Source organism: Cygnus atratus, unplaced genomic scaffold (genome assembly GCF_013377495.2).
Source record: "Cygnus atratus isolate AKBS03 ecotype Queensland, Australia unplaced genomic scaffold, CAtr_DNAZoo_HiC_assembly HiC_scaffold_81, whole genome shotgun sequence".
Classification (NCBI taxonomy): Eukaryota; Metazoa; Chordata; class Aves; order Anseriformes; family Anatidae; genus Cygnus; species Cygnus atratus.
In genome coordinates, this window is record NW_026110206.1 from 1 (window position 1) to 18,998 (window position 18,998).

At 54.4% G+C, this 18,998-nt stretch overlaps 2 pseudogenes; both read left to right on the forward strand.

The window, feature by feature from the left end:
• The first annotated feature begins 1,573 nt into the window (after positions 1-1,573).
• On the forward strand, positions 1,574-4,114 carry LOC118254401 (protocadherin alpha-8-like; annotated as a pseudogene).
• A 6,698-nt stretch (positions 4,115-10,812) lies between these two features.
• LOC118254400 (protocadherin alpha-2-like) lies at positions 10,813-13,310 on the forward strand (annotated as a pseudogene).
• The last annotated feature ends 5,688 nt before the right edge of the window (positions 13,311-18,998 follow it).

Sequence of the window (18,998 nt, forward strand, 5' to 3'; positions counted from 1 at the left end):
ATATCATTATGTTGGATGGACGGAACGTAGCCTGTGTAATGGCTGTAGATTTGGAGCAACAGAGCACCGCTGCCTGCTCTTGTTCCTCTCCTGTTGCTTTCCATCTCAGTGTGAGCAGGCAGCAGGACAGTCATGAAAGGTTGCAGTTTGTAAAAGTAAGTGAAAGACTCACCTGAGCTGTATGGAGGTCTTGGAGACTGTTTGCAGTTGGCATCCACGTCCTCTGGTGTGCAGTGGCTCATCAGAGAAATTTCCGGGGGGACATGGTCCTCCTGAGTGCTAAGGGATGCTGTACAAAGCAGAATGGAAGGCGGTGACGAAGAGGAAGAAGACGTCTTGCTTCAGAGCATTTCTGAGCTAGATTGGAAGAGTGGTGCAGGCATTTGGAAAGCATTTTGATAAAGGAGGAAAAAAAATGAAGAGGAGGAAGAAGAAAAGGAAAAGGAAAGAGGAGAGGAAGAGAAGCAGATGGATAGAAGGAGTGAATGAAAGAAAGGAAACATGAAGAAACGTACGATGAATGAAAGAAGTAAGAAAAAAGGAAAGAAGGAACTGAAAGGATGAAAGAAATAAAAGGAAAGAAGGCACTGAAAGGATGAAACAAGAAACAGGAAGAGAGGTAGAGAACAAATGAAGAAAAAATCTAAGAGAAAGAAAGAAAAGAAAAGAAAAGAAAGAAAGAAAGAAGAAAGAAAAGAAAGAAAGAAATAAAAAGAAAGAAAGAAGAGAAAGAAAGAAGGAAGACATCGAGAAGAATGCAAGCAAGCAGAAGCAAGGAAGAAGCAAGCAAGAACCAAGCAAGAACCAAGCAAGAAAAGAATGGAAGAGAAACAAAGGAGAAAAGCGCCAGGGAAGGAGGGAAAGAAAGGAATGAAAGAAGTGAAAAGAAAATTTAGTAAAAGGAAATTTAGGAAAATTAGGAATATTTAGAAAATATAGGAAAATTTAGGAAAAGAAGGAAATTTAGGAAATGGACGGGAAGGAAGCAGAGAAGAAAAGATGGAAGGAGGAAAGAAGTGAAAGAAGAGAAAGAATGAAAATAGACGTCCAGAAGAATGTAGGCAAGTAAGAAAGCAAGCAGGAAAGCAAGCAAGACAGAGAATGGAGGAGAAGGAAGGGAGAAGAGAGACGGGAAAGGAAGCAAGTGAGGAAGAGGAGCGTGTGTCGGCGTGGTGCGTGCAGGGCTGGGAGCCGGTCGGTGTGCGGGGAGCGTCGTCTGGAGCGCAGCGCTGAGGGGGCTGTTGCCCCCTCGTTAGCGCTGCTGTCTCGGCCCGTGCTGGGCTCGGTGTCGGCGCCGTCGCCGCGGTGTGTCCCGCGAGTGCCGGGGGTGTCCCGCGAGGCGGGGGCGGGTGTCGCTGCCGTGCTGGCGGCGGCGGGCGCGAGTGAGGCGGCGGAGCACACGGTGTCGCTGCAGGCTCAGGAACGGCGCGGGAGCGGCGGGAGGGCGGCTCCGCCCCGGGGCGGCGGGAAGGGCGGCTGTGCGCGCGGGGGGAGCGGCGCGGGGCGGGCAGGAGAGCGGCGGCGGCGGCGGCGGCGGGAGCCGTGCGGGGCGCGGGCGGCGGCGGCGGCGGCCATGTCGGTGTGCGTGCGGGCCGTGGTGCGGGTGCTGGTGCTGCAGGCGGCCTGGGCGCTGGGCGGCGGGCAGGTGCGCTACTCGGTGCCGGAGGAAGCCAAGGGCGGCACAGGTGGTGGGGCGGGGCTGGCGCAGGACCTGGCCTGGAGGGCGGGCGAGGCGGAGGCGCGGCGGCTGCGGCCTGGTGTCGCAGGGCCGGCGGGCGAGCGTGGAGGTGAGCGGGGCGAGCGGGGCGCTGGTGTGAGCTCGCGGCTGGACCGGAGGAGCTGTGGCGGGAAGAGCGCGCCCTGCGCCCTGCGCCTGGAGGTGCTGCTGGAGCGGCCGCTGCGCGTCTTCCACGTGGAGGTGGAGGTCACCGACATCAACGACAATGCCCCGCTCTTCCCCGCCGCCACCAAAACCTCAGCATCGCGGAGCTGTCGCTGCCGGGGGTCCCGCTTTCGCTGGAGGGCGCGTCGGATGCGGATATCGGAGCCAACGCGCAGCTTCTCCTATACCCTCAGCCCCAGCGAGCACTTCGCTCTGGAATTACAAAAAGAGAATGAACGGAATATCATTCCTTATCTTGTATTAAGAAATCTCTGGACCGCGAGTCTCGTGGCCGAGCACCGTCTGTTGCTGACGGCGAGTGACGGGGGCAGGCCGTCGCTAACGGCGACGGTGGAGCTGGTGGTGTCGGTGCTGGATGCGAACGACAACGCGCCCCAGTTCAACCAGTCGGTGTATAAAGTGCAGGTACTGGAGAGCGCAGAGGATGGGACACTGTTGGCGCAGGGTGTGTTGCCACAGACCCGGACGAGGGAAGTACAGTGAAGGTGACCTAGCAGCGCAAGCAACTTATTCCCCCTGAGTGGAGAGATCTCATTTCCGTTATGCGCAGACGGCGAGATCCGACTCGTCGGTCCTCTGGACTTTGAAGAAGTCAGTGTATTTGACTTTCGCATTGAGGCGAGAGACAAGGGGACGCCCCCGTTATCAGGGCACTGCAGCGGTGAGAGCTGGAGGTGTTGGACGTGAACGACAACGCGCCCGAGGTGTGGGTGACGTCCCGCTGTCGGTGCCGGTGGCCGAGGACGCGTCGTTGGGGACGGTGGTGGCGCTGCTGAGCGTGTCGGACCGGGACTCGTGGTCGAACGGGCGGGTGCGGTGCGCGGTGTGGCCGCCGTCGCCGTTCGGGCTGGTGGCGACGTTCGCGGGCTCGTACTCGCTGGTGCTGCGGGAGGCGCTGGACCGGGAGCGGGTGTCGGAGTACGAGGTGGAGGTGCGGGCGGAGGACGGCGGGGCGCCGCCGCTGCGCGCCAGCCGCTGGGCTGCGGGGTGCCCGTGTCGGACGTGAAAACGACAACGCGCCGGCGTTTCGCGCAGGCCGTGTACACGGTGCTGGCGCGGGAGAACAACGCGGCGGGCGCGGAGCTGGCGCTGCTGTGGGCGGGGGACCCGGACGAGGCGGGCAAACGGGCGCGTGAGCTACTCGGTGGCGGAGGGCGGCGCGGGCGCGGGGTCGGGGTCCGGGTCGGGGTCGGGGTCGGGGTCGGGGTGGCGTCCGGCGTCGAGCTACGTGTCGGTGGACGCGGAGAGCGGGCGGCTGTGGGCGCTGCAGGCCCCTGGACTACGAGGAGCTGCGGTGGCTGCAGTTCGAGGTGCGGGCGTGGACGCGGGCGAGCCGCCGCTGTGCGGCAACGCCACGGTGCAGCTCTTCGTGGTGGACGAGAACGACAACGCGCCGGCGCTGCTCCCGCCGCCGGCGGCGGGCCGGGGCCCTGGGCTGCGGGCGAGGCGTCGGCGTCGGCTTTGGCGCCGGGGTCGCTGTGGGCGTGGGCGGCGTGGGGGGCGCCGGCGGGGCAGGTGGTGGCGAAGATCCGCGCGGTGGACGCGGACTCGGGCTACAACGCGTGGCTGCGCTACGAGCTGTGGGAGCCGCGGGGCAAGGGCCCGTTCCGCGTGGGGCTGTACAGCGGCGAGGTGAGCACGGCGCGGGCGCTGGAGGAGGCGGACGGCCCGCGGCAGCGGCTGCTGATCGTGGTGCGGGACCACGGGGAGCCGTCGCGCTCGGCCACGGCCACGCTGAGCGTGTCGCTGGTGGAGGGCGCCGAGGCGGCGCTGGCGGCGACGGGGGCGGTGTCGGCGGGGGCGGGGCTGCGGCCGGCGGCGGGCGCGGAGGGCGGCGCGGCGGCGGCGGCGGCGGCGGCGGCGGCGGCGGCGGCGACGAACGTGTGGCTGGTGGTGGCCATCTGCGCGGTGTCGAGCCTGTTCCTGCTGGCGGTGGTGCTGTACGGGGCGTCGCGCTGGGCGCCGCGGGCGGCCGTGCTGTCGGGGCCCGGTCCGGCGACGCTGGTGTGCGCCAGCGAGGTGGGCAGCTGGTCGTACTCGCAGCGCCAGAGCCGGAGCCTGTGCGTGGCGGACGGCGCGGGCAAGAGCGACCTGATGGTTTTCAGCCCCAACTGCCCGCCGCCGCCCGGCCCCGCGCCGAAGGAGACGCCGCAGGAGCCGCCCGCTCTCCTGGACACGGTCAGTGCCACTTGCCCTCCTCTCGACCCTTAATCTTGCCCTCTTCCTCCCCCTCATCTTCTCCCTCTTCATTGCCCGTGTCCTCTCTCTTTAGTCTTTCCCTCTTCCTCTCCCTTACCTTCCCCGTCCCCGCTCCTAGCCATCCCCTCGGAAGCGGTTGTGGCAGGTGGGCGCCGTCCCCGGGCCCGCAGCCGCTTGGTGCTCGTCAGGTGCTCGAGCTGTGAGTGCTGACAGCTCTGTGGCCTGGGTCTGTGCCCCAGCGTGGGGCCTGTCAAGGGCTGGTGTACTTGGATCCCCCCTCCTGCTGCCAGGACAGGGCCCTTCTGGAAACCTCTCGTGCTGTACAGGGTCAGCTGTGAAATCTTCTCTCCGTGCGTAATGGTGGAAAGTCATTGTCATGTCTGATACCTATGGTTCCTTAATATTGGTGTCTTATTTCTTCTCACACAGTTACAAATGGTACACAGGGCCGGTGAGCACCGTTGGTGTCTGTTCAACTTGTTCTAGTTGTGGCCATGTATGCCTGTGCCTATTATTGTGCTGAGACAGTGTATTACTGTCTGTAATCAGCTGATGGTGACTTTTGCATCTTTGTCTTTGTATCTCGAAGATCTCCTCATCTCTTGCTTTGGGACATCTTATTGAAACCAGCTGTTCAGTATCTGAGTTTTTCTCACAGCGAATGAAATCAATGCCAAATTTCATTAGAGCTGTCACGACGTGGCCTCTGCAAGTCCTGTTGGTCACTGGTTTGTAGCATTTCTGCTTGAGACTGTTGAAGGACTGCAAGCCAGGAAGAGTCTGTGGTGGTGACTGTCCATCAGGCACTGTTGAAAGCCCTTTAAGTAGCTGAATGACAAGCCTGCTATTGTCATTGTGCTCTGTTTTGTTTCTGTTCTTGTTGAGAACTTTGTGTGTTTTGATTGTCCTGTCAAGAAGAAATGACGAAGGTGACACTTGGGTCTTTGGGCTTTTCTGACTGTGGATTTGTATTCCTTGTCAGGGAAGTGGCATGTCACACAGAGCCCTGCTTAGAAGTTGTTACAAAGAGTCTGCCAGACATGGTGGATTTAGTTCCATTGGAATATTTTTCATTTTTTGTAGCTGTGATTGATGGGAAGGGTCTGTGAAAGCTGGAGTGATCCTTGGGGTGGGAAGGGAAATCATGTAATCAGGTGGAGATGAATGTGGCCATGGCAGTGAATGGGACCTGGCCATTTCTTGATGTGAGCGATGAACTTGAAAAGGATCTGCATTGCATGCCATAACAGAAGAAGAAGAGATGCGTACTTGTGTTAAGAACACGTCCCAGAATGGTGGATCATGGGTGTCTAAAGCAAAGCCTGAGGCAGAACCGTCCCAGAGTGTTGCTGTGGAAGACCCTTTCCCAAGCTCCAAGAGACACGATTTGAAGGTCTTCCTTAACTTGAGACAATATGTGGTGTTGAAATGGTGTGGATGTCGTTTGAGGCAAATTGCCTTTCATCAGCTGTGAATCCCTCTTTCTCCTCTGGGACGTGTTGAATGAGAAGGAAAAACTTCAGGCATTGCAGAGAAGTGGACCAGGAAGTGGGCGGGGTGATTTCCCTCGAAGCAGGGATGTGTTGTCCTTGTGTGGAGGCCTGGAGTTGCGTTAGATGAGATTGCAGAGGGCCTTGTCTTGTGCGGGTCAGAATATGTCAGAGGAAGGTATTTTGACTCCCTCCCTATCCTTCTGTTGCATGGATTCTGTGTAGCGTTGCAGTTGCTTGTGATCACCATGTCTCCGCTCTCTGCAAGCCATGCTTGTGTCCCCCATCTCTTTTTATGCTCTTTGAAAATATACGACTTTTTCACTCTCTTTACCACCAGAAAGTAGTTTGTAAAAGGAAAGATGCATCTGAAACCATGTTATACTTTTTCCCTTTATGAGTATGCCAGTAGTGTTCTCTGCAGTACAGAGGTAGAAGAGCACAGCCAGAGGTCAGGGCAAGAAAGAAGCCGGTTTGATGCATGAGCCAAGGTGTTTTGTTTGAGGATGGCTTCAGAGGATCTGACTGTGCCAGTCGTATGCATTCTGCGGTGACTGGCGTCGGTTGTGTCCTTGGAGTGCTGGTAAATGTGGTGTGATTGTTTTCTTGTGCCCAGCTCATGCTCATTACAGCTGGATGCAGTTGGTGGGGTGTGTGATGCTCATGACACAGCGATGTTGGAGTCTTCCTCCTTCTCACAGAGAGCTGGTAATGGAACATGATATTGCTTTGGTGTTTGTTCTAGTATTTTTTCTTGCATTGCATTGGTGTTTGTTTTATGGACTTCATGTGTGTAAGCACCTTTTGATGTATTTTTTTTAACTTTCGCATCTCTGTTTGCCCATATCCAAGAGCTCCTCAGCTCCTGGTTTAGAATTTCGTTCCTGGAGTTCCTATTTTCCAGGGTGCAGGATAGAATATGCGAGAGGACAACGAGGACAAGAGGCCTTACACACTGCGCTCATTGGCTCAGAATATCCAGAAATTCAGCTGTGATCCCTTTGTGAGCATGAGAGGCTACATGTTATTTATGCCACCACATGTCTGTCTTGCTCTGTGTGTTTGGAGGCTTCACCTGGTGTTTTCCCTGTGTATCCCCTTCCTGCATGTAGAGGAAGTTCAAGTAATCTGAAAGCACAGCAGCATGGTTTATGTGGGAACCTGGGACCTGGGAGGCATCCAAGCAAGTGACTGTTGACAGCAAGGCCATGTGTGAAGAAAGATGAGCTTCCTGAGGGCCCTCTGTAATTGAGTTCTGCATGTCCTCACTCCCTGTTGTTATGATGTTCCTGCTTGTGAAAACATCTGCCATAGGTGCCTTTAATCATGTCTGCCTGAACGTTGAGCTTTTCCAACTAATGATGTTTCTGCTTGAGAAGACCTCCCTGAGATCTTTCCTCTGCTCATATTCTTGGGAGGGACAGGAAGAAGTGCTGTCTGTATTCTCAGTGTTATCCAGACCTTGTGTTCCAATGAAGTGGAATGGGATCCTTTGGTTTTCTTCTGTCCTGTAACAAAAATGTCCCACTCCCTCCTCTGCTATTTTTCTTCTCTCACACTAAATATGTTGGTAACGGTAGATGAGATGTAGTCTGCTGAGTTGTGGCTGCTGCCAGAGAGCAGACACTTGGGCAGTTGGCTGTGAGTGTGGGTGCTGGTTTAGAGCGGAGGTTGTCCTTACGAGAATGTCATTGGCTTTCAGGTCTGCCTCTTGCTTCTCATGTGATAGCTGTGTGGCAGGGAGCACTGCTCACTCTCCCATGATTGAGGAGCTTTTGCAAAGCTTGATGATTTCTGTTCTGTCCAGTTTCCCTAGACATCACTGATAACTTCGAATGAGAATATCTATTTTAAACCCATTCTGCATCCATGAATCTATTTCATTTTCTTGACAGAAAACCACCGAACTACTGGGAAGACATTTATATGCACTTGTGATGTTGGTTGATTGCTCAGAAATGTGTTCCAGGGAGGCACATGAAACAATTCTGCTCTCGTCTTTGTCTGCTTGTAGCCTTATTTTTCTGGCTAGAGAAACGGTTTAACATATGGTGTCCAATTTGCTGTGATCCATTGGCATTCACAGCCACCCCCTTCAGAAGCCCCAGAACTCTTCATTGAAATAAGACGTAACACATACATGCATAGAGTTGATGTTATCCATAAGAGTGCTTTGCTTGTCAACATCTGGGGTGTTCTTTCACAAAATGAAATGAGCACCCATTGCCTTTTGGGCTGTCACACCATCACCTTTATAAACCGTGTTCCTCATCCCCCTGTAATGTTTGCATCTGAGATTGTTGAAGCACAGAAAACTGGAAGGGTCAACTGCAGAGGGTGTGTTGGAGACAGTGTCTATGTGATTCTGTTTGTATGCTTCTCTGTGGTGCTTTCATTGATGGGAAGGTTCTGCAAAAGCTGGAGTCAGCTTTGGGGTGTGGCGAGCAAGTGTGGTATCTGGTGGAGGTGAACATGTCAGTGGCACTGAGCAGGACTGAGCCATTTTGGATGTTCCCAGGGTGAACTTGGTCAGGGCGATCTTGCCTTGTGTTTGGTGGTAACTTGTTGGAAGCTGATGTTTTCCTGGGACGACCTCCCTTTTTGCAGTGGAAGTGAATGGTGGGGACCTTAAGGTACCTCGTGCTGAAGGTGACATGTGGACATCCGTGGTTCCCTTGCTGAGAGCAGGACGAACACTGCATTTCGATGAGGCTGGTCAGGGCCTCATCCCGTCGAGGTCTGTCTGTCTCCAAGGAAGGCTATTTGTTTCAATTCCTAGCCCAGTGTTCCAGGGCCTCCCCAGGTTCTACGTAGAGTTTTGTTGTTGTCTGCCCACTTGGTTTTCCTTCATGTCACTCTTCTGTACCACAGGCCTGGCTTTGCAGCAGTCTGGCAGATGGCCTTTGACTCCTGTGTTCCTGAGCATGAGGAGTGGCTGCTCCATCAGAAGCTGCTGTAAATGTTGTCCATCGGTCCAGCTTTCTCCGTTTCCATCTGAGATTGCTGAGCCAGTGCAAAGCCTTGAGAGTGCCGTTTGTGCAGGGGGGGAGATCCTGGCAGTTGTGGGAGAAGGTGAGGCTTTGCAGGGGTGATGCTCAGAGGTGGGTTTGGAGCTGGATTGTGTCGGTGGGGTGGAGCATCGTTCATGTGTTGTAGCAGTGATTTTGTGAGTGGCACAGAGAAGGGGCAGGCATTTTGCACTGAGCAGGATGATACTGAGTAGGAAATGGGCCTTGCGTGTGGGAAACAGTGATGCTGGGTGGAAGCCGGAGTGTGGCATTGACCAAGAAGTGGGGAGGAGGGGAAGAAGTGCTCTCCGTGTTTACGCTGTTGGCAAATCTTTTGCTACAGCGAGGTGGAATGGGATTCTTTGGTTTTCTTCTCTCCTGCGTGACAGCTTCCCGTGTGATAGCTGCGTGCCAGAGAGCACCACAAACTCTCCCATGACAGGGGAGCTTTTGCATAGCTTGATGTTTTCTGTACAGTCCAGCTTCCCTAGAAATCACTGAAGATATTGTAAGAATGAAAGATGAAATTGACAGAATGAAAGAAGGTACAAGAAAGAGAAGGAAGTAAGGAACAGAAAGAATGAAAGCAGAAAAAGATTGAATGAAATAAAACACATAAGAAAAGAATTAAGAGCTAAATTGAAAGAAGTTTCAGAGAGAATGAAAGAAGTGAAAGAAGGAAAAGGAGGAAAGAAGGAAAGAAGTATGCATGCAGAAGAAAGCATGCAAAAGAAAAATGCATGCAGAAGAATGTACGCAAGAAAGAAGCAAGCTGGAAAGCAAGCAAGACAGAGAATGCAGGAGAAAGAAAAGAGGAGTGAGATGAGAAATAAAAGAAGGAAGCAAACAAGCAAGCAGGAGCCTCTGTCCACGTGGTGTGTGCAGGGCTGGAAGCCGGTCGGTGTGTGGGGAGTGCTGGTTGCAGTGCACTGAAAGGGAGTGAAAGACTCACCTCAGCTGTATGGAACCTGTTTGCAGCGGGCATCCAGGTCCTCTGGTCAGCAGTGGCTCATCTAGAGTAATTCCCAGGGGGACATGTTCCTCCTAAGTGCTAATTGATTCTGTGCAGAGCTGAATGGAAGGCGGTGAGGAAGAGGTCTTGCCTCAGAGCATGTCCAAGTTTGACTGGAAGAGTGGTGCAGGCATTTGGAAAGCATTTTGCTAAAGCAGGAAAAGAAAATAAAGAGGAGAAAGACGAAAAGGAAAAGTTAAGAGAAGAGGAAGAGAAGCAGGTGGATAGAAGGACTGAAGAAAAGAAAGAAGCATGAAGAAACTGCAGGATGAATGAAAGAAGAGAAAAGGAATGAAGAAACTGAAAGGCTGAAAGAAGTAAGAGAAAGGAAAGACGTCACTGCAAGGATGAAAGAAGGAACTGGGAGACAGGTAGAGAACGAATGAAGAAAGAATCTGTGAGAAAGAAAGAAGGAACGAAGACATCGAGAAGAATGCAGATGAGCAAGAAGCAAGGAAGGAGCAAGCAAGAAGGAGGGAAGACAGAGAATGGAAGAGAAACAAGGGAGGAAAGAGCCACAGAAGGATGGAAAAGAATGAATGAAAGAAGTGAAAACAAGGAAAATTAGGAAAAGAAGGAAAGGAAGGATGAAAAGAAGCAAAGACAGAAGGAGGAAAGAAGAGAATTGAAAGAAGAAAAGAAGGAAAGAAGAGAAAGAAGGAAAGATGTCCAGAAGAATGCAGACAAGCAAGAAAGCAAGCAGGAAAGCAAGCAAGCAGAGAATGGAGGAGAAGCAAAGGAGAAGAGAGACGGGAAAGGAAGCAAGCAAGCAAAGAAGCAAGGAGGAGCGTCCGTCGGCGTGGTGCGTGCAGGGCTGGGAGCCGGTCGGTGTGCGGGGAGCGCCGTCTGGAGCGCAGCGCTGCGGGGCTGTTGCCCCCTCGTTAGCGCTGCTGTCTCGGCCCGTGCTGGGCTCGGTGTCGGCGCCGTCGCCGCGGTGTGTCCCGCGAGTGCCGGGGGTGTCCCGCGAGGCGGGGGCGGTGTCGCTGCCGTGCTGGCGGCGGCGGGCGCGAGTGAGGCGGCGGAGCACACGGTGTCGCTGCAGGCTCAGGAACGGCGCGGGAGCGGCGGGAGGGCGGCTCCGCCCCGGGGCGGCGGGAAGGGCGGCTGTGCGCGCGGGGGAGCGGCGCGGGGCGGGCAGGAGAGCGGCGGCGGCGGCGGCGGCGGGAGCCGTGCGGGGCGCGGGCGGCGGCGGCGGCGGCCATGTCGGTGTGCGTGCGGGCCGTGGTGCGGGTGCTGGTGCAGGCGGCCTGGGCGCTGGGCGGCGGGCAGGTGCGCTACTCGGTGCCGGAGGAAGCCAAGGGCGGCACGGTGGTGGGGCGGCTGGCGCAGGACCTGGGCCTGGAGGCGGGCGAGGCGGAGGCGCGGCGGCTGCGGCTGGTGTCGCAGGGCCGGCGGGCGAGCGTGGAGGTGAGCGGGGCGAGCGGGGCGCTGGTGGTGAGCTCGCGGCTGGACCGGGAGGAGCTGTGCGGGAAGAGCGCGCCCTGCGCCCTGCGCCTGGAGGTGCTGCTGGAGCGGCCGCTGCGCGTCTTCCACGTGGAGGTGGAGGTCACCGACATCAACGACAATGCCCCGCTCTTCCCCGCCGCCACCAAAAACCTCAGCATCGCGGAGCTGTCGCTGCCGGGGTCCCGCTTTCCGCTGGAGGGCGCGTCGGATGCGGATATCGGAGCCAACGCGCAGCTCTCCTATACCCTCAGCCCCAGCGAGCACTTCGCTCTGGATTTGCAGCGGATGAAAATTGAAGTCGCTGTTCCTGGTGCTGACGAAAGGTCTGGACCGCGAGTCTGGCCGAGCACCGTCTGGTGCTGACGGCGAGTGATGGGGGCAGACCGTCGCTGACGGGCACGGTGGAGCTGGTGGTGTCGGTGCTGGATGCGAACGACAACGCGCCCCAGTTCAACCAGTCGGTGTATAAAGTGCGCTGCCAGAACGCGAGAGGGACTGGTGGCGCACGTGGGTGCCACAGACCCGGACGAGGGAATTAATCACGAATTTTCCTTCAGCATCGTCAGTTCAGTTCCTGCTGCCAAGAGAGATGTCTTTGGCATTGATCCGCAGACCGGGGAGATCCGTCTCCAGGGCACTCTGGACTTTGAAGAAGTCGTATACGAATTACAAATCGAAGCGAGAGACAAGGGCGTTCCGCCGTTGTCAGGGCACTGCAGCGTGTGGAGGTGTTGGACGTGAACGACAACGCGCCCGAGGTGTGGGTGACGTCGCTGTCGGTGCCGGTGGCCGAGGACGCGTCGTTGGGGACGGTGGTGGCGCTGCTGAGCGTGTCGGACCGGGACTCGGGGTCGAACGGGCGGGTGCGGTGCGCGGTGTGGCCGCCGTCGCCGTTCGGGCTGGTGGCGACGTTCGCGGGCTCGTACTCGCTGGTGCTGCGGGAGGCGCTGGACCGGGAGCGGGTGTCGGAGTACGAGGTGGAGGTGCGGGCGGAGGACGGCGGGGCGCCGCCGCTGCGCGCCAGCCGCGGGCTGCGGGTGCCGGTGTCGGACGTGAACGACAACGCGCCGGCGTTCGCGCAGGCCGTGTACACGGTGCTGGCGCGGGAGAACAACGCGGCGGGCGCGGAGCTGGCGCGGCTGTGGGCGCGGGACCCGGACGAGGCGGGCAACGGGCGCGTGAGCTACTCGGTGGCGGAGGGCGGCGCGGGCGCGGGGTCGGGGTCGGGTCGGGGTCGGGGTCGGGGTCGGGGTGGCGTCCGGCGTCGAGCTACGTGTCGGTGGACGCGGAGAGCGGGCGGCTGTGGGCGCTGCAGCCCCTGGACTACGAGGAGCTGCAGGTGCTGCAGTTCGAGGTGCGGGCGGTGGACGCGGGCGAGCCGCCGCTGTGCGGCAACGCCACGGTGCAGCTCTTCGTGGTGGACGAGAACGACAACGCGCCGGCGCTGCTCCCGCCCGCCGGCGGCGGGCCGGGGCCCTGGGCCGGGCGAGGCGTCGGCGTCGGCGTCGGCTTCGGCGCCGGGGTCGCTGTGGGCGTGGGCGGCGTGGGGGGCGCCGGCGGGGCAGGTGGTGGCGAAGATCCGCGCGGTGGACGCGGACTCGGGCTACAACGCGTGGCTGCGCTACGAGCTGTGGGAGCCGCGGGGCAAGGGCCCGTTCCGCGTGGGGCTGTACAGCGGCGAGGTGAGCACGGCGCGGGCGCTGGAGGAGGCGGACGGCCCGCGGCAGCGGCTGCTGATCGTGGTGCGGGACCACGGGGAGCCGTCGCGCTCGGCCACGGCCACGCTGAGCGTGTCGCTGGTGGAGGGCGCCGAGGCGGCGCTGGCGGCGGCGGGGGCGGTGTCGGCGGGGGCGGGGCTGCGGCCGGCGGCGGGCGCGGAGGGCGGCGCGGCGGCGGCGGCGGCGGCGGCGGCGGCGACGAACGTGTGGCTGGTGGTGGCCATCTGCGCGGTGTCGAGCCTGTTCCTGCTGGCGGTGGTGCTGTACGGGGCGTCGCGCTGGGCGCCGCGGGCGGCCGTGCTGTCGGGGCCCGGTCCGGCGACGCTGGTGTGCGCCAGCGAGGTGGGCAGCTGGTCGTACTCGCAGCGCCAGAGCCGGAGCCTGTGCGTGGCGGACGGCGCGGGCAAGAGCGACCTGATGGTTTTCAGCCCCAACTGCCCGCCGCCGCCCGGCCCCGCGCCGAAGGAGACGCCGCAGGAGCCGCCCGCTCTCCTGGACACGGTCAGTGCCACTCGCCCTCCTCTTGCCCCTTAATCTTTCTCCCTTTTCCTTGCTCTTTAAAATCTTTTCCTCGCTCTCTTCTGCTCCTTCCTCGTTCCTGCTCCCGCCCCCCCTCAAAGCGGTTGTGGCAGCCGGGCACAGTACCCAGTCCCGCGACCGCTCGGTTCTCGTCAGGTGCTCAAGCTGCGAGTTCTGACAGCGCTGTGGCCTGGGTCTGTGCCCCAGCGCGGGTCCTGCCAAGGGCTGTTGTGCTTGGAGCCCCGCTCCTGCTGCCAGGACAGGGCCCTTCTGGAAACCTTCGTGCTGTACAGGGTCAGCTGTGAAGCCATTTCTTCATGCGTTATGTCTGATACCTATGGTACGTGAATATTGATGTCTTTCCTTCTCACACACTGTTACAAAGAGACATGGTGCAGGTGAGCACCGTTAGTGTCTGTTCAACTTGTTCTAGTTGTGGCCATGTATGCCAGGTCCTATTATTGTGCTACTGTCTGTAATCAGCTGATGATGGCATTGGCATCTCTGTAGTTGTGTCTCCAAGATCTCCTCATCTCCTGCTTTCGAACATCTTATTGAGGCTAGCTGTTCAGTATCTGAGTTTTTCTCACAGAGAATGAAATCAATGCCGATTTTCATTAGATCTGCCAGAACATGGTCTCTGCATGTCCTGTTGGTTACTGGTTTGAAGCATTTCTGCTCGAGAATGTTAAAGGACTGCAGGCCAGGAAGAGTCGATGTGGTGGTGACTGTGCAGCAGGCACTATTGAAAGCTATTTAAGTAGCTGAATGACAAGCCTGCTGTTGTCGATTTTTTGTGTATTGTTTTTCTTCTTGTTGAGAACTTTGTGTGTCTTTACTGTCCTGTCAAGAAGAGATGACGAAGGTGACACTTGGGTCTTTGGGCTTTTCTGACTGTGGATTTGTATTCCTCATTAGGGAAGTGGCATTTCACACAGAGCCCTGCTTAGAAGTTATTACAAAGAATCTGGCAGACATTGTTGATTTGGTATCATTGGAATATTTTGCATTTTTGTAGCTGTGATTGATGGGAAGGGTCTGTGAAATCTGAAGCGATCCTTGGGGTGGGAAGGGAAAACGTAATCAGGTGGAGATGAATGTGGCCATGGCAGTGAATGGGACCTGGTCATTTCCTGATGTGAACCATGAACTTGGAAAGGAAATCAAGACTGCGTTGCATGTCATAACACACGATGGAGAGATGCCTACTTGTGTTAAGAACACATCTCAGTGGCAGATCATGGGTGCCTAAAGCAAATCCTGAGGCAGAATGTTGCGGAGTGTTGCCAGGCAAGACCCTTTCCCAGACTCCAAGAGACACGATTTGAAGGTCTTCCTTAACTTGAGACGGTATGTGGTGTTGAAATGGTCTGGATGTCATTTGAGGTATACGCCTAGTGTGTATATTGCCTTTCATTAGTTGTGAATCCCTCTTTCTCCTCTGGACGTGTTGAATGAGAAGGAAAAGCTTCAGGCATCGCAGAGAAGTGGACCAGGAAGTGGGGGCGTGATTTACCTTGAGGCAGGGATGTGTTGTCCTTGTGTGGAGGGCTGGAATTGCATTAGATGAGGTTGCAGAGGGCCTTGTCTTGTGCAGGGGAATCTTGTGTCTTGTGACAGTGAATATGTCAGGGGAAGGTATTTTGACTCCCTCCCTATCCTGCTGTTGCATGGCTTCCGTGTAGAGTTGCAGTTGCTTGTGATCACCATGTCTCTGCTCTCTGCAAGCCATGCTTGTGTCCCCCATCTCTTTTTATGCTCTTTGAAAATATACCGACTTTTTCACTCTCTTTACCACCAGAAAGTAGTTTGTAAAGGGAAAGATGCAGCTGAAACCATGTTATACTTTTTCCCTTTATGATTATGCCACTAGTGTGCTTTGCAGTACAGAGGTAGAAGAGCACAGCCAGAGGTCAGGGCAAGAAAGAAACTGGTTTGATGCATCAGCCAAGGTGTTTTGTTTGAGGATGGCTTCAGAGGATCTGACTGTGCCAGTCGTATGCATTCTCGGTGAATGGCCTCGCTTGTGTCCTTGGAGTGCTGGTAAATGTGGTGTGATTATTTCCTTGTGCCTAGCTCAAGTTCATTACAGCTGGATGCAGTTGGTGGGTTGTCTGATGCTCATGATACAGCAATGTTGGAGTCTTGCTCCTTCACACACAGGCCTTGTAAAGAAACATGAGATAGGGGAGCACCTTTGATGTTTGTTCTACTCGTTCTTCTTCCATTCCATTGCTGTTGGTTTTATGGACTTACATTCCACTTATATGTAATCCCTGTATTATTATTTTTATGTTTTTCTTTTTCAGTTTTCACATCTCTGTTGACATGCATCCAGGAGGTCCTCAGTTCCTTGTTTGGAACATCTTACTGAGGCTAGTTTTTCAGTATCTGAGGTTTTCTCTGACAGAATAAAATCAATGCCGATTTTGCTTCGAGCTGTCATGACAAGAGCTCCACAAACACTGTTTCTTTCTGTTGTGCAGCATTTACACCTGAGATTGCTGAGGGAGTGCAAGACACAAAGGGTGATCATAGTGCTCCTGTAGGCACTATTCTTTGTCATTCAGTGTGCCCTTGAAACCTTCCTCATGAAAATGTCGTTGGTTGGTTGGTTGTTGTTTTTTTTGGTTGGGGACCTTGTGAAATCTTCTTGCTATGTGTGGTTCCAGAAGGATGCCTGAAACTGTAGAGCTGCTGGAGTTGTGATGTTGACACATTACTCAGAAATGCATTGCAGGGATGCACATGAAAGAATTGTGCTCTTGTCATTGCCTGATTGTGGCCTTTTGTTCCTGACCAGAGAAATGGATTGACATACGGTGTCCTGATTTCATGTGCTTTTAACATTGGCATTCACAGCCACCTCCTCCAGAAGCCCTAGAACTCTTCATTGAAAGAAGACGTAACACATACATGCATAGAGTTGATATTATCCATAAGAGTGCTTTGCTTGTCAACATCTGGGGTGTTCTTTCACAAAATGAAATGAGCACCTTTTGCATTTTGGGCTGTCACACCATCACCTTTAGAAATTGTGTCCTTCATTCACCTGTAATGTTTGCATCTGAGATTGTTGAAGCACAGAAAACTGGAATGGTCAACTGCAGAGGGTGTGCTGGAGACAGTGTCTATGTGATTCTGTTTGTATGCTTCTCTGTGGTGCTTTCATTGATGAGAAGGTTCTGCAAGAGCTGGAATCAGCCTTGGGTTGTGGCGAGCAAGTGTGGTATCTGGTGGAGGTGAACATGTCAGTGGCACTGAGGAGGACCGGGCCATTCTGATGTTCCAGTGGTGACCTGGTGATCTTGAGCAGGGTGATCTTGTGTTTGCTGTCAACTTGTTGGAAGCTGATGTCTTCCTGGGATGGTCCCCTTTTTGCAGTGGAAGTGAATGGCGGGGACCTTAAGGTACCTCATGTTGAAGGTGACACATGAACATCCGTGGTTCCCTTGCTGAGAGCAGGACGAACACTGCATTTAGATGAAGCTGGTCAGGGCCTCATTCTGTCAACGTCTGTCTCTCTCCAAGAAAGGCTATTTGTGTCAATCCCTGGCCCAGTGTTCCAGGGCCTCCCCAGGTTTTGTGTAGAGTATTGTTTTTGTTTGGCCACTTGGTTTTCCTTCATGTCACTGTTCTGTACCATAGGCCAGCTTTTGCAGCAGTCTGGCATATGGCCTTTGACTCCTGTGTTCCTGAGCATGAGGAGTGGCTGCTCCATCAGAAGCTGCTGTAAATGTTGTCCATCGGTCAGCTTTCTCGTTTCCATCTGAGATTGCTGAGCCAGTGCAAAGCCTTGAGAGTGCCATTTGTGCAGGGGGGAAGACCTGGACAGTTGTGGGAGAAGGTGAGGCTCTGCAGAGGGTGATGCTCAGAGGTGGGTTTGGAGCTGGATTGTTTCGGTGGGGTGGAGCAACATTCGGGTGTTGTGGCAGTGATTTTTTGAGTGGCACGGAGAATGGGTGGGCATTTTGCAATGGGCAGGATGATACTGAGTAGGAAATGAGCTTTGTGTGTGGGAAAAGGTGATGCTGGGTGGAAGCCAGAGTGTGGCATTGACCAAAAAGTGGGGAGGAGGGGAAGAAGTGCTCGCCATGTTTACGCTGTTGGCAAATCTTGTGTTTCAATGAGGTGGAATGGGATTCTTTGGTTTTCTTCTCTCCTGCGTGACAGCTTCCTGAGTGATAGCTGTGTGTCATGGAGCACCTCACACTCTCCCATGACTGGGGAGCTTTTGCTGAGCTTGATGTTTTCTGTACAGTCCAGCTTCCCTAGAAATCACTGAAGACTTTAAATGAGAATATCCCTTTTAAACCAATTCTCCATGCATGAATCTATTCCTTTTTCTGAGCAAGCAACCACTGATGCTGTTGGTAAGCTGTTCATATGCAAAAATTATGTGTTTGAGAGACAGATGTATGTATTTTTTTTGCTGTTTAGTTGTGTTTCCTTTATGTTGGATGGACTGAACATTGCCTGGGGAATGCCTGTAGGTTTGGAGCCTTCTGGTGAATATGTGGACACCAACAAAACAGTTTCTCTCAGTGGCAACAGTTCCTTCCCTTGGTGTCTGCCTGGAGTAACAAATAGAGGAAATTTCTAAGGAGACATGATGTGGTGGGTGTAATCTTTGTGGACTTTACTTCCCCCAGTCTGTGTATTTGCATAGTTGGTGTTGGTGGAGATGGTGGGTCTCTTGTAGCAGGGCTCATTCCAAAAGTGAATGAGTGTATGGGAGCAGTGTGTGGTGTCCAATGATTTCAGAGGTGTCCCACATCTGAAGGAAATTTTTCCATCCAGCTTCCCTAGAAATCTCTGATAACTTTCATTAACGTTGTTCTTTATAAGCAATTCTCCTGTCATGGAAATGCTTCTTTTTCTAAACAAGCAAGCACTGATCCTACAGGTTAGTGGATCGTACTCAGAGAAGATGTGTTGAAGCGAGCAATGCATGGCTTTTTGCTATTTAACTGCAATATCATTATGTTGGATGGACGGAACGTAGCCTGTGTAATGGCTGTAGATTTGGAGCAACAGAGCACCGCTGCCTGCTCTTGTTCCTCTCCTGTTGCTTTCCATCTCAGTGTGAGCAGGCAGCAGGACAGTCATGAAAGGTTGCAGTTTGTAAAAGTAAGTGAAAGACTCACCTGAGCTGTATGGAGGTCTTGGAGACTGTTTGCAGTTGGCATCCACGTCCTCTGGTGTGCAGTGGCTCATCAGAGAAATTTCCGGGGGGACATGGTCCTCCTGAGTGCTAAGGGATGCTGTACAAAGCAGAATGGAAGGCGGTGACGAAGAGGAAGAAGACGTCTTGCTTCAGAGCATTTCTGAGCTAGATTGGAAGAGTGGTGCAGGCATTTGGAAAGCATTTTGATAAAGGAGGAAAAAAAATGAAGGAAGAGAAGAAAAAGGAAAGAAGAGGAGAGGAAGAGAAGCAGATGGATAGAAGGAGTGAATGAAAGAAAGGAAACATGAAGAAACTACGATGAATGAAAGAAGTAAGAAAAAAGGAAAGAAGGAACTGAAAGGATGAAAGAAATAAAGGAAAGAAGGCACTGAAAGGATGAAACAAGAAACAGGAAGAGAGGTAGAGAACAAATGAAGAAAAAATCTAAAGAGAGAAAGAAAAGAAAAGAAAAGAAAGAAAAAGAAAGAAAGAAAAATAAAAGAAAGAAAGAAGAGAAAGAAAGAAGGAAGACATCG